The 22612-nt window shown below is 50.8% G+C and overlaps 1 protein-coding gene across 6 annotated transcripts in view; it reads left to right on the top strand.

Moving 5' to 3' along the window:
* FAM193A (family with sequence similarity 193 member A) overlaps positions 1-22612 on the top strand; it is a 150598-nt gene that overhangs the window by 39849 nt on the left and 88137 nt on the right. The window contains exon 1 of one of the 6 annotated variants that reach the window (XM_042251715.2): positions 2763-2859. The exons of the other annotated variants lie outside the window; for them this stretch is intronic. The gene's annotated coding sequence lies outside the window, so the exon portion shown is untranslated. Of the gene's footprint in view, positions 1-2762; positions 2860-22612 lie in introns of those variants that run through there. 6 annotated transcript variants of the gene reach the window in all.

The raw sequence follows: 22612 nt of genomic DNA, 5'->3' as shown, positions 1-22612 counted from the left end.
CTATTCTTGGAAGACCTGTCAACATTTTAGAAGGAAGCTTAGATCCACCACTGTATCTAGTCACTGTTTTTTGTTTCATTTTTTTAAAGCTAGATTATTCTGAGGAAGATCTTTATTTGTTTTTGGCAGAGGTGAAAATCATGTATTATGCATTGCATGGGTGCGTGCTTAGTCGTGTCTGACTCTTTGTGACCTCATGGGATGTTGCCTGCCAGGCTCCTCTGTCCATGTAATTTTCCAAGCAAGAATATTGGGGTGAGATGCCATTTCCTTCTCCATCATGTTTGTTGGTTTTTTTTTAACCTGTTGCCTTAGGAGTCCAGCTGGTCAGGCAAGCTTCTGACATTCTGCAAATGTGTCGCCGGTGCAAGCATTCAGCTCCTGAGCGCTCAGACTGCTAACCTGTCAGAGAGCCTGCGCTGTGGAGGCGGGAAGGAGGCACTTTCTGGATTGGTCACTAGGTGTGGGCGAGGCGCTCCTCTCATTCGAGCGCTTCTTTCCCGGACATTAGGAGACATGGCAGTGTCTGCTGGTCACCGGTGCGGCGGTGTGTAAAGCCGGGGCTTCTGGGGCAGCTCTCTAACCCCAGAGCCTCCTGTCCGGTGTGGTGAGCTCTCAGGAGGCTGTCGCAGCACGCTCTAGAGCCAGCGCTGCCGAGGGATCACGTGTGTGACAGATGAGCGGCCCCACCGACCATGGGCCCCTCACCTCACTTCCGCCCTAAAACGAGCTCCTTGGTCCATTTTGTATCCCAGCAGTGGATAAGACACTCAGGGTCCCTAGGTGGTGACTTTGGGGAGCAGGCACATGGGATTAAGTTGGGTCCAATCAGGAGACAAAACCATGTACTAGTCATTTAAACCAGAGAGGCTTAGTGTATTAAGGAATTATTAAGCTGTGATAGGAGAAAAACTGTAAACTGGAAGGAGAGCTCTATACTCTAGGGCTCAGGGCTGTTACCCAGAGGACACGCTGGAAGGGGACCACTTGTCAGGGCTGGAGTTCACGCCACATTGGAGCACATAGGCTTGCAGCTGGAGGGCCTGGGCGAGCTGGCTCACGGTTCCCGGGCACGCAGGAGCAGTCTGGGGCCCAGGCGAGCTGGGGCTGCAGAGGCAGTCAGGGTCCCTTTGTGGGTGTGAGTCCTGGGGTGTGTGCTGTCTGTGCGGGGAGGGCCACAGGGAGTGCCCCTCCAGGCTGTGAGTGAGCCAGGGTGGGTGGAGAGGGGCCCAGAGAGAGTCAGGGCGCGCGGCCGCAGCCCGCTGCTGCTGCAGTCGTCCCTCCTGCGTGCACTCCTGCCCTCGTGGGTGTCCCTGGCCGGCCAGCCCTGCAGGACCCGGTGTGGGGGCAGGGGCCGTAGAGAGGGCGCAGGAAGTGGTAGCCAAGGCCGGGGTACCATCCGGCGCTCTGGGGCTCCCAGCTGCGTTGCTGCTTCCCAGATCCGGAGCTGGAGGAAATAACGTGCGGTCGGATGCTGGAGAAGCCCTGCCCTGCAGACAGATCCCGGATGCGAGACCAGGTCGGCCTTGGTGCGCCTTGGCGTCCTTGAGCGGATGTGTCAGCCCGCCCTTGCTGCCGCAGCTCTCTGCTTGCGAGCTTGCTGCGAGGCGGCGAAAGAGGCCAGGGGTCGCACACAGGGCAGGTCACCTTGTCCCCGCTTCTGCAGTGGGCGTCGCCGTGGAGCGCTTGCAGGACATGGAACCCCCTGCACTCCATGCCCGCCAGCCTCACATGCCTTCTCTAGACCTCTTTGCTACCGATTAGCTCTCCCTGTTCTTTCCAGACTCCTGACCGTCCCTGCCAGTGAGTCCGTGTGGATTTGCACCTTTGACCAAGGTTGCGGCTGAGCGTGCTTCCCGAAGGTCGGCTCCCTGGAGGGATTCCCCCTGCTCACTGAGTCCCGGGCACGCTGCAGCCATCGCGGGCTGAGCCGGCACGTCGTTGCGGCTGGCTCTCCACAGACTCCAGCTCTCTTCCTTAGTTACTGATCGTAAGGAACTCGCCACGAGGCTGTAGGTGCAGTTTCTGAAGGCGCGGCAGTGCAGTGTGTGTGTGGGGTCAGGATCTTCTCACACGAGTTGCCCCCTGGGAAGCTCGGGTGCCTCCTGTGTCAGGCGGTCAGCCCTTTCCTGCCTGCTGCCTTCACTCTGAAAACCACTGGGTGTGATGGTGTTCAGCCCAGCGAGACTGGAGAGTCTCCGCCTTGCTCCTCAGTGGGCCTTGCCTGCCCTAGGAGCGCAGCCGGGGGAGGTGTTGGTGGGAGGGCTGTGACCGAGACGAAGCCTCTGGTCTCAGAGGCTGCAGGCAGTTCACTGGGAGGGAGGCGGAGACAAGTGCCCCCGGCGGGAACGTCGCGTGAGAAACGCTGTGTGAGCGGAAGAGCGTGTGCTAATCGTGAGCCTGGGAGAAAGCCGGAGCAGCATGAGTCAGGCTTTAAATGGAGGATGATGCAGGAATCCCACTGAAAGACGAGGGCCATTTTCCAGGTGGGCCGTGAGAGGAGGGCTCCCTCCCAGGAGGTCGGGTCACAGAGAGCCGTTAATCACAGCGCTGTGAGTACACGGCCTGGATCTGAGTCCTCGTCTGTGATGTCAGCTGAGGTTACTTAGTGGCTCTGCACAGTTACGGGAGGAAGTGGGCTGGGCGTCCAGCACCTTGCCGGGCACTGTGTCAGCTGAGAGGCCGGACACGTCATCTCCCCTCCTGACGCTCACGACCTTGAAACAGGCCACTCCCTGCCGTTTCCCCAGGGGCCGGAGCGCAGAGCTGGTCTTGGAGCCGTGTCCGGCACCCCGCCGGTCCCCAGGAGATGCTGCCTGTGTGCACGGAAGAGCCCAGGGCCTCTCTTCTGACAGTGAGGTATGTTTCTGGTGACGCGTTTTGTTTGCACTTGCCGGGTACCACCATGTGAGAGCGGAGCGGACGCTCCTGACGGCGTGGTTGCTTGGCAGCGGCTGGCGCTCCACCGGCCGTGGCCAGTCAGGCCTGGGGGGCGTCGTGCTCGGTCGCGGGACCCCAGCCCCTTACCACGTGCTTCCGGAAGAGCCAGCTTCTCGGGCTGGCGGGGGCAGGGGCGGCAGTTTCCTTTCACTTAGAGAGGCACAAACACAGTGAATAGTTTCCAAAAGCTGGTTGTATCAGCTCCCAAAACAGTAACTAAAAATATGTGTGTCTTGAGGGAATGGGAATACAGTGCCTGGGTGGAATGCTCATAGTGATTTTTGTCCTTGGCCGTGCCGCATAGCTTGTGGAATCTTAGTTCCTTGACCAGGGATTGAACCCTGGCCCCTGGTAGTGACAGCACAGTCATAACCACCAGAGCACCAGAGAGTTCCCTGGTTCATGGTGATCGTAACAGCTTCCGTCTGACAGTCTTTGCTCAGATGACAGTGAGCCCCGCCGCGGGGGCCAGGCCTCTGTGCTCCGAGTGACTCGGGCTCGCTCGCGGGGGCCCCTCACTTGGGACCAAGCGGGGCTCTCGGCACCTCGGTCCTCACGCAGACCTGCGAGGCAGGTGCTGAGGCCAAGGAGGCTGAGGCAGAGGTGAAGCCCACGGTGCGTGCTAGCAGACGAAACTGGGCAGTCTGGCCTTGGAGCCACATTCTTAAGCACGCCTTGCTGTTGTTAGTAGACCTCTTCTTTTTTTACTTTGAAAAATAAACTTTATCGAGGTATGATGTGCACACGGTAAGAGGCACGCACTTCAGGGATGCAGTTCTGTGCGTGTCGCCAGGTGGCCGCCACCCCAGTCACGGTTAGCAGATGTCCGTCGTTGGAGCGCCTTGGGTGCCTTTTCCAGACCGTCCGCACCCCCGTGCCCGGCAGCCGCGGGCGCCTTTGCCAGCCCGTCCGCACCCCCGTGCCCGGCAGCCGCGGGCTGTGGACGGGACGTGGTTGGCGTTGATCATCTTGCTGGTCCTTTTCTGTGTTTGTTATGTTTACACTTCCTTTTCTTTTCCCTCTGCTTCTGCCCCTTTAGGGTTTAATTTCTCATGTTTTGTAATTCCGTTGTATCTCTTCTATTGACTTATCATTAGGTTAGTGAAAAAGTAATTGTGGTTTTGGACTGTGAGTTTTAAATCATTATAACTAGACTCAAACTCCTAATCAGAATAGGAACCACTATAGTCCACACATTTTTGCCAGCGAGAAAGCTTGCTCATTCCTGTAGTCTAAAAATCCATGCTTCAGGATTCAACGAACTTTTTTTGCCTCCTGATGGTTTTGGGAATATTTTCCCTGCAAAAAAGTTGTCAAAATGCTTAAAGAAGTGGTAGTTGCTTGTTGAGAGATCAGGTGAATAAGGTGGATGAGGCAAAACCTCATAGCTCAGCTTTGGAAGCGTCGGTTGTGTGATGCACGGTCGGGCATTGTTCCGGGGAGGGGGGAGCTGGGCCCTTTCTGATCGGTGCCAGCTGTAAGTGTTGCATTGGGGGCACTCGTCGACTTGCCAAGTGCACCTCTCAGCTGTAATGGTTTTGGCAGGACTCAGAAAGCTGTAGTAGATCCGGCCAGCGGCAGACCACCGGAGAGTAAGCATGGCCCTTGTGGTGTGAGCTTGGCTTGTGCCTTGGAGCTGCTTCTCGGTCCAGCCACTGAGCTGGGCATAGCTGGTTGTCATACATAGACCACTTTTCATCACACGTCACAGGCCGATCAAGAAGTAGTTCATTGTTGTGGGATAGAATAGGCTTCCCTCGTAACCCAGTCAATGAAGAATCTGTCTGCAGTACAAGAGACTCCAGTTTGATTCCTGGGTTGGGAAAATCCCTTGCAGAGGAAAATGGCAATCCATTCTAGTATTCTTGCCTGGAGAACCCCTTGGATAGAGGATAGAGTAAGAGGAGTTTACATGTCACTGGAAGGACTGAGGCTGAAGCTGAAGCTCCAATACTGTAGCCACCGAATGAGAAGAGCTGACTCGTTGGAAAAGACCCTGATTCTGGGAGGGATTGGAGGCAGGAGGAGAAGGGGACGACAGAGGATGAGATGTTTGGATGGTATCACTGACTCGATGGACATGGGTTTGGGTGGACTCCAGGAGTTGATGATGGACAGGGAGGCCTGGTGTGCTGCAGTCCATGGGTTTGCAAAGAGTCAGACATGACTGAGTGACTGAACTGAACTGAGCATTTCAAAATGATGATTCTTTTTTTCCGTCAGCTCGTGGAGTACCCACGTATCCAGCCTTTTCAGCTTTCTAGTCTGGCTCAGATGCTGAATGAGTGTAGAATGGCCGAGGCTGCATTCTTTGCAGCTTCTTGTATATTTGTAATTGGATCAGCTTCAGTGATCCTCTCAGTTGATCGTAGTCAGCCTCTGATGGCCACCCTGAGCCCCTCATCTTTAAGGCTCCTGTATCCTTTGCAAAATTTCTTGAACCACCAGTGCACTGTCTGTTCGTAAGCAGTTCCTGGGCTAAATGCACTGTTGATATTGTGAGTCGTCTCTGCTGTTTTACAACCCATTTTGAACTTGTGTAAGAAAATCACTCGAATTTGCTGTTTGTCTAGTCATCATTTCCCTAGTCTAAAATATAAAATAAACAGCAAGTAATAAGTCATCAGCAAAGCAGCATAAAGCGAGAAACGCACACTGAAGTGATGTGTCACAGTGCTTGCCTCAGCAGCGCGTGTGCTAAAATGGTACGTAGCGTCGGTTCAGTCGCTCAGTCGTGTCCGACTCTTTGCGACCCCATGGACCGGCACGCCAGGCCTCCCTGTCCATCACCAACTCCCAGAGTTTACGCAAACTCATATCCATCAAGTCAGTGATGCCATCCAACCATCTCATGCAGTGTCGTCCCCTTCTCCTACAGCCTTTGATCTTTCCCAGCATCAGGGTCTTTTCAAATGAGTCAGCTCTTCGCATCAGGTGGCCAAAGTATTGGAGCTTCAGCTTTAGCGTCAGTCCTTCCAGTGAACACTCCAGACTGATTTCCTTTAGGATGGACTGGTCGGATCTCCTTGTAGTCCAAGGGACTCTCAAGAGTCTTACTGCTACATATAACAATGGTTCTTTAAGACTGTATTCCAATATCAGACACGAAGTCCAGCAGTGCACAGCTGCAGTGGCTTTTGCCCCGAGCTTTTGCAGTGTGGCTATCTTAGCTTTTACTGGTGCGTTCCACGTCGGTCCGGAGTTTGCCCCCGGATGCTGCTCAGAGTGGACGGTGAGGGGGCCTCACCCCGCGTGTCCCGGGCCCCCTCTGTTCTGCTGACGTCATTTGTTCCCCTTCTGCAGATGCTGTGAGTAGAGTGCGTTGCTCCTTTTGCTTCTGAACGTCAGCCACACTTCAGTGCAGGTTTTAAAGGGGAAACCGATTTTATTTACTTTGCTTGTGTTCCGTTCTCAGGACTCTCCATTTCTTTGAGAAGGTCCGAGTTTCCGTCTTAAGCTGTGTTCTTTCCGCACAAAATGGTTTCCCATCTCTTGCGGGTTAAGCCTCCTAGCGATGCATTTCTTCAGTGCTCCTCTCTGAGGAAGTCTTTATTTCTCCGTTACTTCTTTCGCGGTATCTTTGCTAGGTCTAGAATTTTTGGTTAACAGGTTTAAATCTTTCTGTCTGTCTGTCTTTGGCTCGGGTGGACTCTCACAAGAGGCCAGCTCTGCCCCTTATCTTTGTCACGCTGCGCGCAGTGTGTCGCCTGCTTTCTCGGGCTGCTTCTGAGAGTCTCGCTTCTCACTCGTCAGCAGTTTGGAGTCAGTACCACCAGGTGTTTCGCATCGCCTGTTCTTTTGTTTGTTTATCCTGTTTGATGGCTTTTCTGCACTTCTTGGATTTGAGGTTTGGTGTCTGTCATTAATCTTGGAAGTTTCTCAACCGCCGTCTCTTCTGCTCTTTGTCCACCTCCTCTGGTTACCGGTTTGTTAGGACGTTTTGTATGTGAGGCTGTTTTATATCGTCTCACTTAGTGGATTTTCTGTCCAGACTCCCATTGCCACTCATTTTTCTCTTTGTGTTTCAGTTGGTGTGATTTCCGTTGACCTGTCTTCAGCTTCACTGAAGAGAAATGTTTTTGTTTTTCTGCTGAAATTGCTCATCTGATTTTCCATGCTGTTTGTCTTCTCTTTTATAGCTGTTAATATAAGTAATCGTAACAGCTTTGAATTCCCTGTTGGATCGTCCCAAAACCTGCTTCATATCTGAGTCTTGCTGTTGTTTTGCCATGCTGTGTGGCAAAAACAGGACCTTAGTGCCCTGAGCAGGGATTGAACCCACGCCTCCTGCAGTTTGAACATTGACTCTTAAGCACTGGACCTCTGGGGAAGTCCCTCTGAGTCTTGTTTTGATGGTTGCTTTGTCTTTTGGGAATGTGGCATTTCAGTTTTTTTTTAATGCTTTTTGTCTACCGTGTAATTATTTTTCAGAACCACACATGTTGTATAGGACAGTTGTTTGTATGCCTGGAAACGGGCGCAGGTAGACTTTCACTGCGGTAGTTTGAATTCCTTTTGTTAGGAGCTGGGCTCTGTTTAGAATTCGTTGCTGCCATGCTTGTTGCCAGAGCTCTGCAGCCTTCGGATTCCCGCTGCGGTGGCTTGTGTGCAGGGCAAGGGGTGGCTCCCGGAGCTGTGCCTCTGTGCCATGCGCCTTCCTGCCCCGCCCTGCCTCACCCGGGTCTCTGCACCCCTTGCTTCTCGCTGCTCCTCGCTGCTCCTCTCCCAGCAGCATCCCACTCTGGCTGTTGCTTGAAGCTTTTCGTAAGGTGCTTTGTTTTTTTGGCCACGCCATGTGGCTGGTGGAATCTTAGCTCCCCAGCCAGGGAGTGAACCCACACCCTCAGCAGTGGAGGTGCAGAGTCCTAACGACTGGGCCGCAGAGATCCCCCTACTTGAAGCGCTCTGGCTTGGGCGTGAGCGGGTGTGGTGTGGCGCTGTCTCCTCGTCCCCTGTGCGTGTTGACCCTGAGTCTTGGAGTGTGGTCCTCTCGGCTCTCCTGTCCCGTCCTTGGCTGTAGTTGGGGGCTCCCTGTGTAGTCTTGCCCCTTCTCCAGGAGCAGCTCCCCCAACCCCCTTTTCCTTCCTCCTGTTGCAGCGAGTGTTCAGCAGAGCCTTGCCCTGGGCAGTGTGGACAGGGAAGGCCTTTTTCCTTCGGGCCTTTTCTCCATAGTGGATGTGAAGAAGGATCGGGGTGGAATTTGCCTCAGACTCGGCTGCCTCTCCCCTCCCCAGTTCTGCACCCCCCCGCAATGCTTCTTAGGCCTCTTGCAGATCTTTCCAAAGACCACTCCGGGAGTTTCCTAGGGACGCAGCAAAGGGGCGTGGGTCCCTCAGCTTCCGTGGCCCCAGCCGTCACCCTGCCCGCCGGCACTCGGCCCTGCCCTGCGTCGGCCGTCCTCCCGAGCCCTTCTCGCCCGTGCTGGGCATGTCGGCCTCAGGCGAGGGTGTGCGTTCTTTCCCTCGCAGGCAGCCAGATCTGGGGCCGGTTTCCTCATGGGCTCCCCAAAAGTCACAGCTCGGGGTTCGTTTGGTCGGCCTCACCGTGCGGGAGGGAGCAGTGCTCCTGCCAGCCGCCTCCACCCGGGAGCCGGAGCCGGGAGGAGCCACGTCAGCGGCGATTGAGGTTTCCTGAAGCGCAGCTTGTCAGCTGTGGTCAGTGCTCTTGCGGTCCTCCCAAATGTCTCTACCCCAAGGTGGAAATCTTGGCTAGGTAGGAGAATCTAATGTTTTGTCTCCTCTGAGGTTGGAAAGATTTTCTTCGCTGTCTTGTTAAAGGGCCGTAAGTTTAGCTTTCATGGGTAGCTCTGTTACCCATTTCAGGTTGGGGCTTTTTTTCAAGGTTTTATGTCTGGTCTGTGGTACGGTTGGAGGTGCACGCGTGCGTGCCTGCTCAGTTACTTCAGTCGTGTCCGACTCTCTGCGACCCCATGGACGGTAGCCCGCCAGGCTCCTCTGTCGCGGGATTCTCCGGGGAGAGCACTGGAGCAGCTTGCCATGCGGTCTTCACGGCTCAGGCTCCAACCCGCATTTCTCACGCCTCCTGCGTTGGCAGGCGGGCTCCTTGCCACTAGCCGCCTGAGAAGCCCAAGGCTGGCGGTCACCCCCACAGTATGGATATCCAGCTGTGTCCCCGAGAAGCCTTTCCTTTCCCCATGGGGTTACCGTGTTCCTCTGTCAGCCATGTGTTTTCAACACTCCTTCTTGTTAAATTTCATGGACGTGCACGCAGTAACTGCGTATTTTGCACGTGTCCTCGCTTGCCATGTCGCAGCTGACCCTTGTGAGCCCGTGGACGGTAGCTTGCCAGAGCTTTTTCTGTCCTTGAGATTTCCCGGTAAGAGTACTGAAGTGGTTGCCATTTGCTTCAAGGGGGTGACCCTGACCCAGGGGGTGACCCTGACCCAGGGGTCGAACCTGCGTCTCCTGCTTCAGCAGGTTGATTCTTGGCCACTGCACCACCTGGGAAGCTTACAGTAAGCGCTCAGCTTTGCACATCATCCTAGTGTGGTCCCTGGTATCAGCACTATTCCAGTAGAGAAATAGGACATTTTAAGGGCTCCAAAAGCTCACGAAGGCTGCGTCTTGATTGCAGTTCCCTTTCTTTCCTTTCATGGGTAACCACTAAACATAATATTCTTAAGCACTGCAGTTGTGTTTTTTGAACTTTATATACTTGGAAGTTTGCAACATATAGTTGGTGTATAGCTCCTTTTACTCAGTATTTTTAAGGTTTGTTTAGAACGTTGCTACAATTTGTCTAGCTCCAAACTGGACTAAAATTTTGCATTTTGACAGGAATCTCGCACAGATCATGTTGTATTCTTTGCAGCACAACATCTTAGGAGTTTGTGACATTGGTTCTATGACGGGTGTTGGTAACTCAACACGTCGTTAAGGTGGTGTCTGACTAGCGTCTTCACTGTAAAGTTAATAGTGTTTTGTGCTAGCATCATTCCTTCCAAAGAAATGCCAGGATTGATCTCCTTCAGAATGGACTGGTTGGATCTCCTTGCAGTCCAAGGGACTCTCCAGAGTCTTCTCCAACACCACAGTTCAAAAGCATCAATTCTTCGGTGCTCAGCCTTCTTCACAGTCCAACTCTCACATCCATACATGACCACTGGAAAAACCATAGCCTTGACTAGACGGACCTTAGTCGGCAAAGTAATGTCTCTGCTTTTGAATATGCTATCTAGGTTGATCATAACTTTTCTTCCAAGGAGTAAGCATCTTTTAATTTCACGGCTGCAGTCACCATCGGCAGTGATTTTGGAGTCCAAAAAAATAAAGTCTGACACTGTTTCCCCATCTATTTCCCATGAAGTGATGGGACCGGATGCCATCATCTTCGTTTTCTGAATGTTGAGCTCTAAGCCAACTTTTTTGCTCTCCTCTTTCACTTTCATCAAGAGGCTTTTTAGCTCCTCTTCACTTTCTGCCATAAGGGTGGTGTCATCTGCATATCTGAGGTTATTGATATTTCTCCTGGCAATCTTGATTCCAGCTTGTGCTTCTTCCACTCCAGCGTTTCTCATGATGTACTCTGCATATAAGTTAAATAAGCAGGGTGACAATATACAGCCTTGACGTACTCCTTTCCCTATTGTTCCATGTCCAGTTCTAACTGTTGCTTCCTGACCCGCATACAGATTTCTCAAGAGGCAGGTCAGGTGGTCTGGTATTCCCATCTCTTTCAGAATTTTCCACAGTTTATTGTGATTCCACACAGTCAAAGGCTTTGGCATAGTCAGTAAAGCAGAAATAGATGTTTTCTGGAACTCTCTTGCTTTTCCATGATCCAGTGGATGTTGGCAATTTGATCTCTGGTTCCTCTGCCTTTTCTAAAACCAGTGGAAGGAATGATGCTAAAGCTGAAACTCCAGTACTTTGGCCACCTCATGCGAAGAGTTGACTCATTGGAAAAGACTCTGATGCTGGGAGGGATTGGGGGCAGGAGGAGAAGGGGACGACCGAGGATGAGATGGCTGGATGGCATCACGGACTCGATGGACGTGAGTCTGAGTGAACTCCGGGAGATGGTGATGAATAGGGAGGCCTGGCGTGCTGCGATTCATGGGGTCGCAACGAGTCAGACACAACTGAGCGACTGAACTGAACTGAACTGAACTGAATACGTCTTTCATAGAGAGATATTTTATCATCGTAAATACCCTGATTCTTACCAAGCTTTCTCCCTCTTAATTCAGCATCCAGTATATCTTGGTTGAATCCGTTAATTTAGTGGCAGCAAAACGGTGATCTTCTCATGCCTCCGTCCCTTCTGCATGTATTGACCTTCTGCAGCAAGCTGGAACTTTCTTTTCTTCCTTGTTGTGGACTCCTTGTGTGATCATGGACTTATGGTTTCCTCTTTGGGTTTCGGTGTGGTTTCCTGTTTTATACAATATATCCAGTTGAGCAGTGGGAACCCTTCCAGTCGCTGCTGAATCCTTCCGTTTTTTGAGCACTTCCTTACTTTACTGTAACAGACATCCATTCTCACCTTGAGCTTCCTCTTCCACAGTCCTGAAATCGGCCGTCTGTCCAAGGAGCCTGGTTTAATGGACAGTGGTATTCGCAAGCAAACGTGTGGGTCTGCTGGAGCCAGGAGTTCGCGCTGACTCTTCAGCTCCAGTGCAACACTTGGAGGCTGTTCTCAGCCCGCCTCCCTCCTGAGTGTGTGCGTCTTCTGCGGGGAAGCCTGGCTGCGGTCGCTTCACGGTGTTCATGTCGCTCGGTCCTGCTGTGTGCGGGTCTCCACCCGCCGGCCGCACTCCTGGCCCTGGCACGCCTGCAGCAGACTGCGCTCCCTCGCAGCTCCGCGGCGCCCGCCTGCCGCAACCAGCACGTCCGCAGCCCTGGGGGCCATGCTTGAGTTCTCTTTTCAGAGGTTATCATTCAGTGGTATCTGAAACTTTAAAAAGTCAACCTTTATAAACCTAATTCTCCTTATTTATCTCTACATCCTTTTGGATTCTGTGTGTATACGATCACATCATCTACAAATACTGGCACTTCTTTCCCCTTTTCTAATCGCTAGCCCTGTGCTGGCTGGGGTCTCTGCTGAGTAGAAATGCTGGTGCTCAGTACCGTCATCTCATCCCTGATCTGAGGAGGAAACTTCCACTGTTCCATCTTTATGTTTAGTGATAATAGGGTTCTTTTTTCAAGATGGCCTGTATCAGTGTCAGTTACCCTGTGTTCTTCATATACTGCGGGTGCTTTTTACTAAGGAATGGATATTCAATAGCATTAAAAGCTTTTCCTGCATCTTTTTGACCTTCCCCGATGGCTCAGTGGGTAAAGAGTCTGCCTGCGGCGCAGGAGACACAGACGTGGGTTCAGTGCCTGGGTCGGGAAGCACCCTTGGAGGAGGAAGTGGCACCCACCCCAGTATTCTTTCTTGAAAAGTGCCACGGACAGAGGAGCCTGGGGGCTGCGGTCAGCGGGGTCGCAAAGAGCCAGGCACGACTGAGTGGCGAGACGCGTGTGCGCGCACACACGGCGTCTGTCTGAGTCACGTGGTGCTTCTCGCTTTCTCTTCAGTGCGATGGGGTAATTACAGAATCGGCTCAGTGTGAGGCCAGCTCTGCTTCCCCGGTAGTCCCGTTTGGTCGTGGGAATGTCCTGCTCTCCGTGCTGCTGGGTGGGGTTTGCTCATAAGTGCAGTTAGGGCTTCTTCATCTGGTTTCATGAGTGAGAGTAACTTGGGTTTTCTTTTCTCTCTGTCATGTTCTGGTGTACCGATCACGGTTGATTTTTAGTGTGTACTCTTTTCTGTTATCTGCAATAGTTTGCCTAAAATCAGATATGTTTTTCTTATTAAATTTTTAGAATAAACCATCTTGGCTTGGAGTTACACAAGTTTGAGTTTATTTAATAATTCTAGTATTGCTTCAGTTTCTATTTGTCTATTTTGAAAAGTTGTATTTTCTGGAAACTGTTTGAGCACTTCATCAAACTCTCATCTAAAGTTTGCCCTAAAGATGTTGCTAATCTCCTCATTATTTTAAGTGATGGCTTGATCTGTAATGAGTCTTTTTCATTTTTGACGTTGCTGTGTTGGACTTTCTCCCTTAATGAGTCTTACCAGTATTTGTCAATTTTATGGGTCTTTTCAAAGAAGTAGCTTTTGGCTTCGCTGATATTCTCTAATCTGCGAGTGTCTGGTGCCCTTTTAGACTTGGCCTCTCTGGGATAGGCCTTCATCCAAGAGGCCTTCTCGCCCAGGAAGTGACCCCAGCACACCCTCCAGGGGTCTGGAGCCAGCTGGCCTGGGCATGAATCCTTGCTCTGATACAAACTTGCACAAGTCCGCACAGTCCACCCCGCAGCCTCCTCTTCAGTGAAACAAGGACCACGGCCCCCTGACAGTGCAGCGGCGTCGCGTGACTGGGAGCCGCCGTGCGCGTGTAGCGAATCGGCCTGCGCGTCTGTGTCCCAGTTCCGGTCAGTCGCTCAGTCCTTTCGGACTCTTTGCGACCCCGTGGACTGCAGCACGCCATGCTTCCCTGTCCATCACCAACTCCCCGAGCCTACTCACTCAGTCCGTCGTGTCAGTGATGCCATCCAACCGTCTCATCCTCTGTCGTCCCCTTCTCCTCCTGCCTTCAATCTTTCCCAGCGTCAGTCTTTTCCAGTGAGTCAGCTCTTCACATCAGGTGGCCAAAGCATTGGAGCTTCAGCTTCAGCATCAGTCCTTCCAGTGAATATTCAGGACTGATCTCCTTTAGAATGGACTGGTTGGCTCTCCTTGCAGTCCAAGGGACTCTCAAGAATCTTCTCCAACACCACAGTTCAAAAGCATCAATTCTTTGGCGCTCAGCTTTCTTTATACCCCAACTCTCACACCCATACATGACTACTGGAAAAACTATAGCTTTGACTAGATGGACCTTTGTCAGCAAAGTAATATCTCTGCTTTTTAATATGCTGTCTAGGTTGGTCATAGCTTTTCTTCCAAGCAGCAAGCGTCTTTTTAATTTCATGGCTGCAGTCGCCATCTGCAGTGATTTTGGAGCCCAAGAAAAGAAAGTCTGTCACTGTTCCCTCATCTATTTGCCATGAAGTGATGGAACCAGATGCCATGATCTTTGTTTTCTGAATGTTGAGTTTTAAGCCAGCTTTTATACTCTCCTCTTTCACTTTCATCAAGAGGCTCTTTAGTTCCTCTTTGCTTTCTGCCATAAGGGTGGTGTAATCTGCATATCTGAAGTTATTGATATTTCTCCTGGCAATCTTGATTCCAGCTTGTGCTACTTCTAGCCCAGCGTTTCTCATGATGTACTCTGCGTATAAGTTAAATAAGCAGGGTGACAATATACAGCCTTGACGTACTCCTTTTCCTATTTGGAACCAGTCTGTTGTTCCATGTCCAGTTCTAACTGTTGCTTCTTGACCTGCATATAGAATTCTCAGAAGGCAGGTCAGGTGATCTGGTATTCCCATCTCTTTAAGAATTTTCCGCAGTTTATCATAATCCACACAGTCAAAGGCTTTGGTGTAGTCAGTAAAGCAGAAGTAGGTGTTTTTCCTGGAACTCTCTTGCTCTTTCAATGAACTACCGGATGTTGGCTATCTTCTCTCTTGTTCCTCTGCCTTTTCTAAATCCAGCTTGAACATCTGAAAGTTCATGGTTCACATACTGTTGAAGCCTAGCTTCCAGAATTTTGAGCATCACTTTGCTAGCGTGTGAGATGAGTGCAATTGTGTGGTAGTTTGAGCATTCTTTGGCATTGCCTTTCTTTGGGATTGGAATGAAAACTGACCTTTTCCAGTCCTGTGGCCACTGCTGAGTTTTCCAAACTTGCTGGCATATTGAGTGCAGCACTTTCACAGCATCATCTTTCAGGATTTGAAACAGCTCAACTGGAATTCCATCCCCTCCACTAGCTTTGTTTGTAGTGATGCTTCCTAAGGACCACTTGACTCGCATTCCAGGATGTCAGGCTTGAGGTGAGCGATCACACCCTCGTGATTATCTGGGTCATGAAGATCTTTTTTGTATAGTTCTGCTGTGAATTGCTGTCACCTCTTTTTTTAATATCTTCTGCTTCTGTTAGGTCCATACCATTTCTGTTCTTTATTGTGCCCATCTTTGCATGAAATATTCCCTTGGTATCTCTGATTTTCTTGACGAGATCTCTAGTCTTTCCCATTCTGTTGTTTTCCTCAATTTCTTTGCACTGATCACTGAGAAAGGCTTTCTTACCTCTCATTGCTATTCTTTGGAACTCTGCATTCAGATGGGGATATCTTTCCTTTTCTCCCTTGCCTTTAGTTTCTCTTCTTTTCTCAGCTATTTGTAAGGCCTCCTCAGACAGCCGTTTTGCCTTTTTTGCGTTTGTTTTTCTTGGGGACGGTCTGGACCGTTGCCTCCTGTACAGTGTCACAAGCCTCTGTCCGTAGTTCTTCAGGCACTCTGTCAGATCTAATCCCTTGAATCTGTTTGTCACTTCCTCTCTATAATCATAAGGGATTTGATTTAGATCATACCTGAACGGTCTAGTGGTTTTCCCTACTTTCTACAATTTCAGTCTGTATTTGGCAATAAGGAGTTCATGATCTGAACCATAGTCAGCTCCTGGTATTGTTTTTGCTGACTGTATAGAGCTACTCCACCTTTGACTGCAAAGATATAAAATCTGGTGATGTCCCCATGTAGAGCTGTCTCTCGTGTTGTTGGAAGAGGCTGTTTGCCATGACCACTGGGTCCTCTTGGCAAAACTCTGTTAGCCTTTGCCCTGCTTCTTGTTGTGCTCCAAGGCCAAATTTGCCTGTTACTCCAGGTGTCTCTTGACTTCCTACTTTTGCATTCCAGTCCCCTATAATGAAAAGGACATCTTTTTGAGGTATTAGTTCTAGAAGGTCTGGTAGGTCGTCGTAGAACCGTTCAAGTTCAGCTTCTTCAGCATTACTGGTCGGGGCATGATTACTTTGATATTGAATGGTTTGACTTGGAAACAAACAGATCTTTGTTTAACTTTGTGTTTTAAAAAAACAGTTTTTGTTTTACAGAAGTTTTACACATCTGTGTGAAAAGGCTTCAGGGTTTAAAATAAACACGGCATATAAAGCTGTTGCTCACTGAGGTCAACTTTGAATTTCTAGCTGTTCTTTTTCCTGCTTGTGAAGTAATTATTCCTTGTGTCTCCCTTTCCCGCTATGCCCCATGTTGGGCATTTTACTCTTCGTTAGTACTCATAGAGGGCTTCTCAGGTGGTGACGGTAGTGAAGCACCCGCTTGCCAGTGCAGGAGATGTGAAAGGCAAGGATTTGACCCCTGGGTCAGGAAGATCCCCGGAGGAGGGCATGGCAGCCCACGCCGGTGTTCTTGCCTGGAGGATTCCATGGACAGAGGAGCCTGGCAGGCTACTCATTGGGTCACAAAGAGTCAGAGACGACTGAAGTGACGCAGCACAGCACAGACAGCACTCATCAGTTCCGTGCAGTCGCTCAGTCATGCCTGGCTCTTTGCAGCCCCATGGACTGCAGCACACCAGGCCTCCCTGTCCATCTCCAGCTCCTGGAGCTCGCTCAAACTCACATCCACTGAGTCGGAGACGCCATCCAACCATCTCATCCTCTGTTGTCCCTTCTCCTCCTGCCTTCAGTCTTTCCCAGCATCAGGGTCTTTTCCATTGAGTCAGTTCTTTGCATCATGTGGCCAAAGTATTGGAGCTTCAGCTTCAGCATCTGTCCTTCCAGTGAATACTCAGGACAGATTCCCTTTAGGATGGACTGGTTGCATCTCCTTGCAGTCCAAGGGACTCTCAAGAGTCTTCCGCAGCACCACAGTTCAAAAGCATCAATTCTTTGGCGCTCAGCTTTCTTTATAGTCCACCCCTCACATCCATACTTGACCACTGGAAAACCAGTGTTCTGACCAGATGGGCCTCTGTTGGCGAAGCAGTGTCTCTGCTTTTCAACATGCCGTCTAGGTTTGGCACAGCTTTCCTTCTAAGGGGCAAGCGTCTTTTAATTTCATGGCTGCAGTGTCCATGTGCAGCGATTCTGGAGCCCAAGAAAGGAAAGTCTGTCACTGTTTTCCACTGTTTCCCCATCTGTTTGCCGTGAAGTGATGGGACCGGATGCCATGAACTTCGTTTTCTGAATGTTGAGCTTTAAGCCAGCCTTTTCACTCTCCTCTTCCATGTTCATCAAAAGGCTCTTTAGCTCCTCTTCACCTTCTGCCATAAGGGTGGTGTCATCTGCATATCTGAGGTGACTGATACTTCTTCCGGCAATTCTGATTCCAGCGTGTGCTTCATCCAGCCCGGCATTTCGTCTTTTGAACCTTGGATGAAATGCTCCCTTGGAGTCTCTGACTTTCTTGAAGAGATGCCTAGTCTTGCACACTCCGTTGTTGCCCCTGCTTTGCACTGAGGGAGGCTTCCTCATTGCCCCTCTCTTTTCTCTGGAATGCTGCATTCGGATGGACATAGCTGTCTTTTTCTCCTTTACCTTTCTCTTCTGTTCTCGATTTATAAGGCCTCTTCAGGCAACCATTTTGCTTTTTTGCATTTCTTTTTCTTGGTGATGGTTTTGGTCACCACCTTCTGTGCGATGTCAGGATCCTCTGTCTGTGGTTCTTCAGAAACTATTTAACAGGTCCAATCCCTTGAGTCTATTTATCACTTCCACTGTATAATTGTAAGGAATTTAATTTAGTTCATACGTGAATGGCCCAATGTTTTTCCCAACTTTCTTCAATTTAAATTTGGATTTTGTAATAAGGAGTTCATGATTTGAGCCACAGTTAGCTCCCAGTCTTGTTTTTGCTGACTGTATAGAGCTTCTCCATCTTTGGCTACAAAGAATGAAATCAGTCTAATTTCGGTGTTGACCATCTGGTGATGTCCGTGTGTGGAGCTGTCTCTCATGTTGTTGGAAGAGGGTGTTTGCCATGAGAAGTGTGTTCTCTTGGCAAAACTCTGTTAGCCTTTGCCCTGCTTCTTTTTGTACTCCAAGGCCAAATTTGCCTGTTATTCCAGGTGTTTCTTGACTTTCTACTTTCTCATTCCAGTCCCCTGTGATGAGAAGGACATCTTTTTTGGGTGTTAGTTCTCTAAGGTCTTGTAGGTCTTCATGGAATCATTGAACTTCAGCCTCTTCAGTGTTACTGGTTGGGGCATAGATTTGGATAACTGTGATATTGAATGGTTTGCCTTGGAGACAAACAGAGATCATTCTGTCGTTTTGAGGTTGCATCCAAGTACTGCATTTCGGACTCTTTTGTTGACCATGATGGCTACTCCACTTCTGAGGGATTCCTGCCTGCAGTAGTAGATATAATGGTCCTCTGAGTTAAATTCACCCATTCCAGCCCATCTTAGTCCGCTGATTCCTAAGATGCCGATGTTCACTCTTGCCATCTCCTGTTTGACCACTTCCAATTGGCCCTGATCGATGGACCTAACGCTCCAGGTTCCTATGCAATATTGCTCTTTACAGCATCGGACCTTGCTTCTGTCACCAGTCACATCCACAACTGGGTATTGTTTTTGCTTTGGCTCCATCCCTTCATTCTTTCTGGAGTTATTTCTCCACTGATCTCCAGTAGCATATTGGGCACCTACCGACCTGGGGAGTTCCTCTTTCAGTGTGTCCTGTCTTTTTGCCTTTTCATACTGTTCATGGGGTTCTCAAAGCAAGAACGCTAAAGTGGTTTGCCATTCCCTTCTCCCGTGGACTGCGTTTTGTCAGAACTCTCCACCATGACCCGCCCGTCTTGGGTGGCCCCACATGGCATGCGTGGCTCATAGTCTCATTGAATTAGACAAGGTTTGGTCCACAGCCTCAGGGTTTGGAGTCGGTTCTCAGAAAAAACCAAGAGGGTGAGCACAGCAGGCGGCCAGGCGAGGAGAGAGTGTCGGGCAGGAGGAGGCGGGCTCCTGCGTTGCGTGCTCACGGCGGCAGTGTGGGCCCGCAGGGCCGGTGGGGCCCTCGCGCCCATGACGTGCGCTGGTCAGCGCTGGCCCTCCAGCCCCTGACGTGCTTTATGTGTGGACACATCCTCACACTGAAGACCTGGTGTGAAGAAAAGATGTAAAGCATCTCACTCTCCATTGGTTCCCTTTGATGTGAGAACACTGTGCATACATTGAGTTCAGTGAGTCAATTTCTCTGCATCAGGTGGCCAAAATATTGGAACTTCAGCATCGTTTCAGGGTTAGTTTTCTTTAGGATTGTGTGGTTTGATCTCCTTGCAGTCCACGGGACTCTCAAGTCTTCCCCAGTACCATGACTCACTGGAAAAGACCCTAATGCTGGGAGAGACTGAAGGGCAAAGGAGAAGAGGGTGGCAAAGGGTGAAATGGTTAGACAGCACCGCCACCTGAACGGTTGTGAATCTGAGAACACTCTGAGGATCGTGGAGGACAGAGGAGCCTGGCGTGCTGCAGTCCATCAGGTCGCAGAGAGTCACACGTGGCTTGGCGACTGAACAACAACATTGAGTTAAATAAAATCTTGCAGAGTTCACCTGTCTTTTGTGGGGGAGGTGTTCAATAGACTTTTTTCTTAGAGCCGTTTCAGTTTCACAGAAAAGTTGAGCAGAAGGTACAGCAGATTCCCATGCATCCTCACACATGCCCAGCCCCCAGCGTCAGCATCCCCACCGTGGTCTGTCGGAGCCAGTGAGCTCAGGTGCCATGCCATTTCCCAGAGTCCGGGATTTGGTCCAGGTCCCTCTGGCTGCTGTGCACCCTGTGGGCCTGAGAGACGGCGAACAGCGTGTGTGCCCCTTGAGTATCACACCGACTGAGAAACCCTTCGTGTCCTGCCCGTGCCTGCCCTCTCCCCCTCCCCGACGGCCACTCATCTTTCACTCTCTGCATAGTTTCCCAGAATGCCATGCAGCGATCACACAGTTATAGCCTTTTCAGATTGCTCCTTTTATTTAATAACATACATTTAAGGTTGCTGCGGTCCGTGGGGTCACAAAGAGTCGGACATGACTGAGCAACTGAGCTGAAGGTTCCTCCGTGTCTTTCCATGGCTTGATAAGTCATTTCTCTTTAGCACTGAATGATAATCTGTTGTCTGGCGGTACCACAGTTCACTCACCCATTCACCTTCTGAAGGAGACTTTGGTTGCTTCCAAGTTCTGGCAACTGTGAGTGAAACTGTTAGAAACATCTGTGTGCAGATGTCTGTGTGGATGTAAGTTTCCATTTGGGTGAATTCTGAGGAGCACGATTGCCCGGTCGTAGAGCGAGAGGATGTTTAATCCTGTGAGAAGCCGCCGGACTGTGCTCCGGAGCGGCTGCCGCGTCTGCATCTGCGCCAGCAGCGCTGAGCCCCTGCTGCCGCACAGCCTCGCCAGCACGTGCTGCCGGTGTGCCTGGTTTGGCCGGCCTGCTGGGTGGGTCAGCTCCTTGCTTTCACCTTGTTTTCGGTTTTAACCTATTACACAGTTCATATTTGCGGCTTCATTACATTTCTCTTAGAGTTGGCCTGGGCAGCTCCGAAGGCATTGCTGAGGAGGAAGGTGAAGAGAGTGGCAGTTAGTACCCGGAGCTGAAAGTGAGCTTAAGAGGATTGTGTTTTGTCTCTTCAGCCTGGGAGGAGTAATAGCATGTTTGTATCCTAATGGAGATGATGTGTGAGGGCGGCGTGCAGGCCCCGGGGCGGGGGGTGCACCCCAGGGTGCCGTGCAGGCCCGGGGCGGGGGGCGGGGAGCGCTCCTGAGGGTGCCGTGCAGGCCAGTGGCGGAAGCCCTGCCCCGCGGTTCTCCACAGAGGTGGCTGGCGCTGTCAGGCCCCGTCAGCAGCATGTCACACACCCCCTCCTTCCTTCTCCGCAGCGCCAGGTCTCTTCTCGTCTTTAATAATTGTTTTCAGTTTCCCTTGCTGAGAGACCAGAGGGGAGCGAAGGCTTTGGCAGCCCCTGCGTGCCTGGCCAGGACCTCCGCAGCAGACGCTGCAGTCTGTGCAGGCCCCTGAGCCCGGCCCACCTGCCGCTGCTGCCCACGTGCGCGCCCTCCGTGCTTCCTGCGCGGGCCTCTGCTCCGCCAGCCCCGAGCTGGGGGTCTGCGTCTCCACTCCCCTCGCTCTCCACTTCCTGGGCAAACACACCTCCCTGTCCCCAACACTCTTAACCATCCCACACAGTCCCTATGCCCCGGGCCCTAACTCCTGTCCCCTCCTTGTGAAGTTTTCCGACCGTAACAATTTTAGTGACAACCCTGGAGACTGACTTGGCGTCATCATCTCTGTTACGGGAGGTAAAGGGTCCTGCGGAAAGCAGGCGCTGTCTGGGGGGGTCAGTCTTGGGTGGGTAGGTCCCTGGCTTGCCTCCGCTGTGGTTCTCCGTGACACAGCTGCCCCCCTGTGGCCAAGGGCGTGGTGGTGGGGATGGGAGGGCAGCTGAAGGGGCTGGCGCTGCCTCTCTGCTCGGCAGCAGGGCCCTGTCTGGTGGCCTGGGCTCACCAGCTATGTGAGTGGCTACTTTGGGCGTGACTTCAGGTCACTCAGTTTCCAAATGTGGCTGGCCCACCTGGGGGCCGACTAAGAGCCTTTCTGAGTCTCTGTTGTATTTACGTGATTTTCTCTCCCTTTTGGTGATTTCTGGATATTGCTATGAAGACTGTTAACATCCTTTATGAGATGCCTGGTCCCCGTGATTTTAAGGCGCCTTCAGGTCTGTAAAGCGATGCAGACTGCAGTCTGAGAGTTGGAGGCTCTCTGACAGCTAGCTGTTCTTCATTTCCCGAAGTGGATTACTGTCAGTCACTCAGTCGTGTCCAGCTCTTCGTGACCCTTGGACTGCAGCCAGGCTTCTCTGTCCTTCACTAAATCCCAGAGCTTGCTCAAACTCAAGTCCATCGAGTGTGTGATGCCGTCCAACCATCTCATCCTCTGTTTTTCCCCTTCACCTCCCGCTGTCAGTCTTTCCCAGCATCAGGGTCTTTTCCAATAAATCAGTTCTTCGCATCTGATTTCCTTTAGGATTGACTGATTTGATCTCCTTGCAGTCCAAGGGACTCTCACGAGTTGTCTTTAGTAACCACAGCTCAAAAGCATCGATTCTTTGGCTCTCAGCTTTATATATGGTCCAACTTTCACATCCATACATGACTGCTGGAAAAACCATAACTTTGACTAGATGGACCTTTACTGACAAAGTAATGTCTCTCCTTTTTAATACGCTGTCTAGGTTTGTCATAGCTTTTCTTCCAAGGAGCAAGCGTGTTTTAATTTTGTGGTTGCATATTTTGAACTGAATGAGAATGAAACACAGCATATCAAAATTTGTAAAATGTAGCCAAAGCAGTGCGTAACAGGGGCATGTGCGGCACCAACCATCTGCAGGAGAAAGGGCTCACTGTCCTGTGCTTCCACCGTAAGAAAGTAGAGAGTCAAAGAGCCAGTTATACCCGAAGATGCTCAAAGTAATGAAATAACAGAAAAGCAAAATGCAGTAAAACAAAAGAATTTTTTCATAGGGAAAAATCCATGAAGCCAAAAGCTGACTGTCTTAATAATAAAACTGATTAACCTTAAGGCAAGCCAAAAATTTGAGTAGATACTGAATAAGCCTGTGAAAAGATATTTAATGTTTTATTGAGAAAACCACACTGAGCCAGAGCTACGCATTCACTGTGGTGGTCACAATTGAAACCTCATTGATGAGGATGTTGGTTATCTGGAACTCCTCATCAGTGCTCT

Source organism: Ovis aries, chromosome 6, assembly GCF_016772045.2.
Source record: "Ovis aries strain OAR_USU_Benz2616 breed Rambouillet chromosome 6, ARS-UI_Ramb_v3.0, whole genome shotgun sequence".
NCBI lineage: Eukaryota > Metazoa > Chordata > Mammalia > Artiodactyla > Bovidae > Ovis > Ovis aries.
Note: the sequence above shows the minus strand (reverse complement) of the source record. Positions and strands in the feature narration are given on the sequence as shown.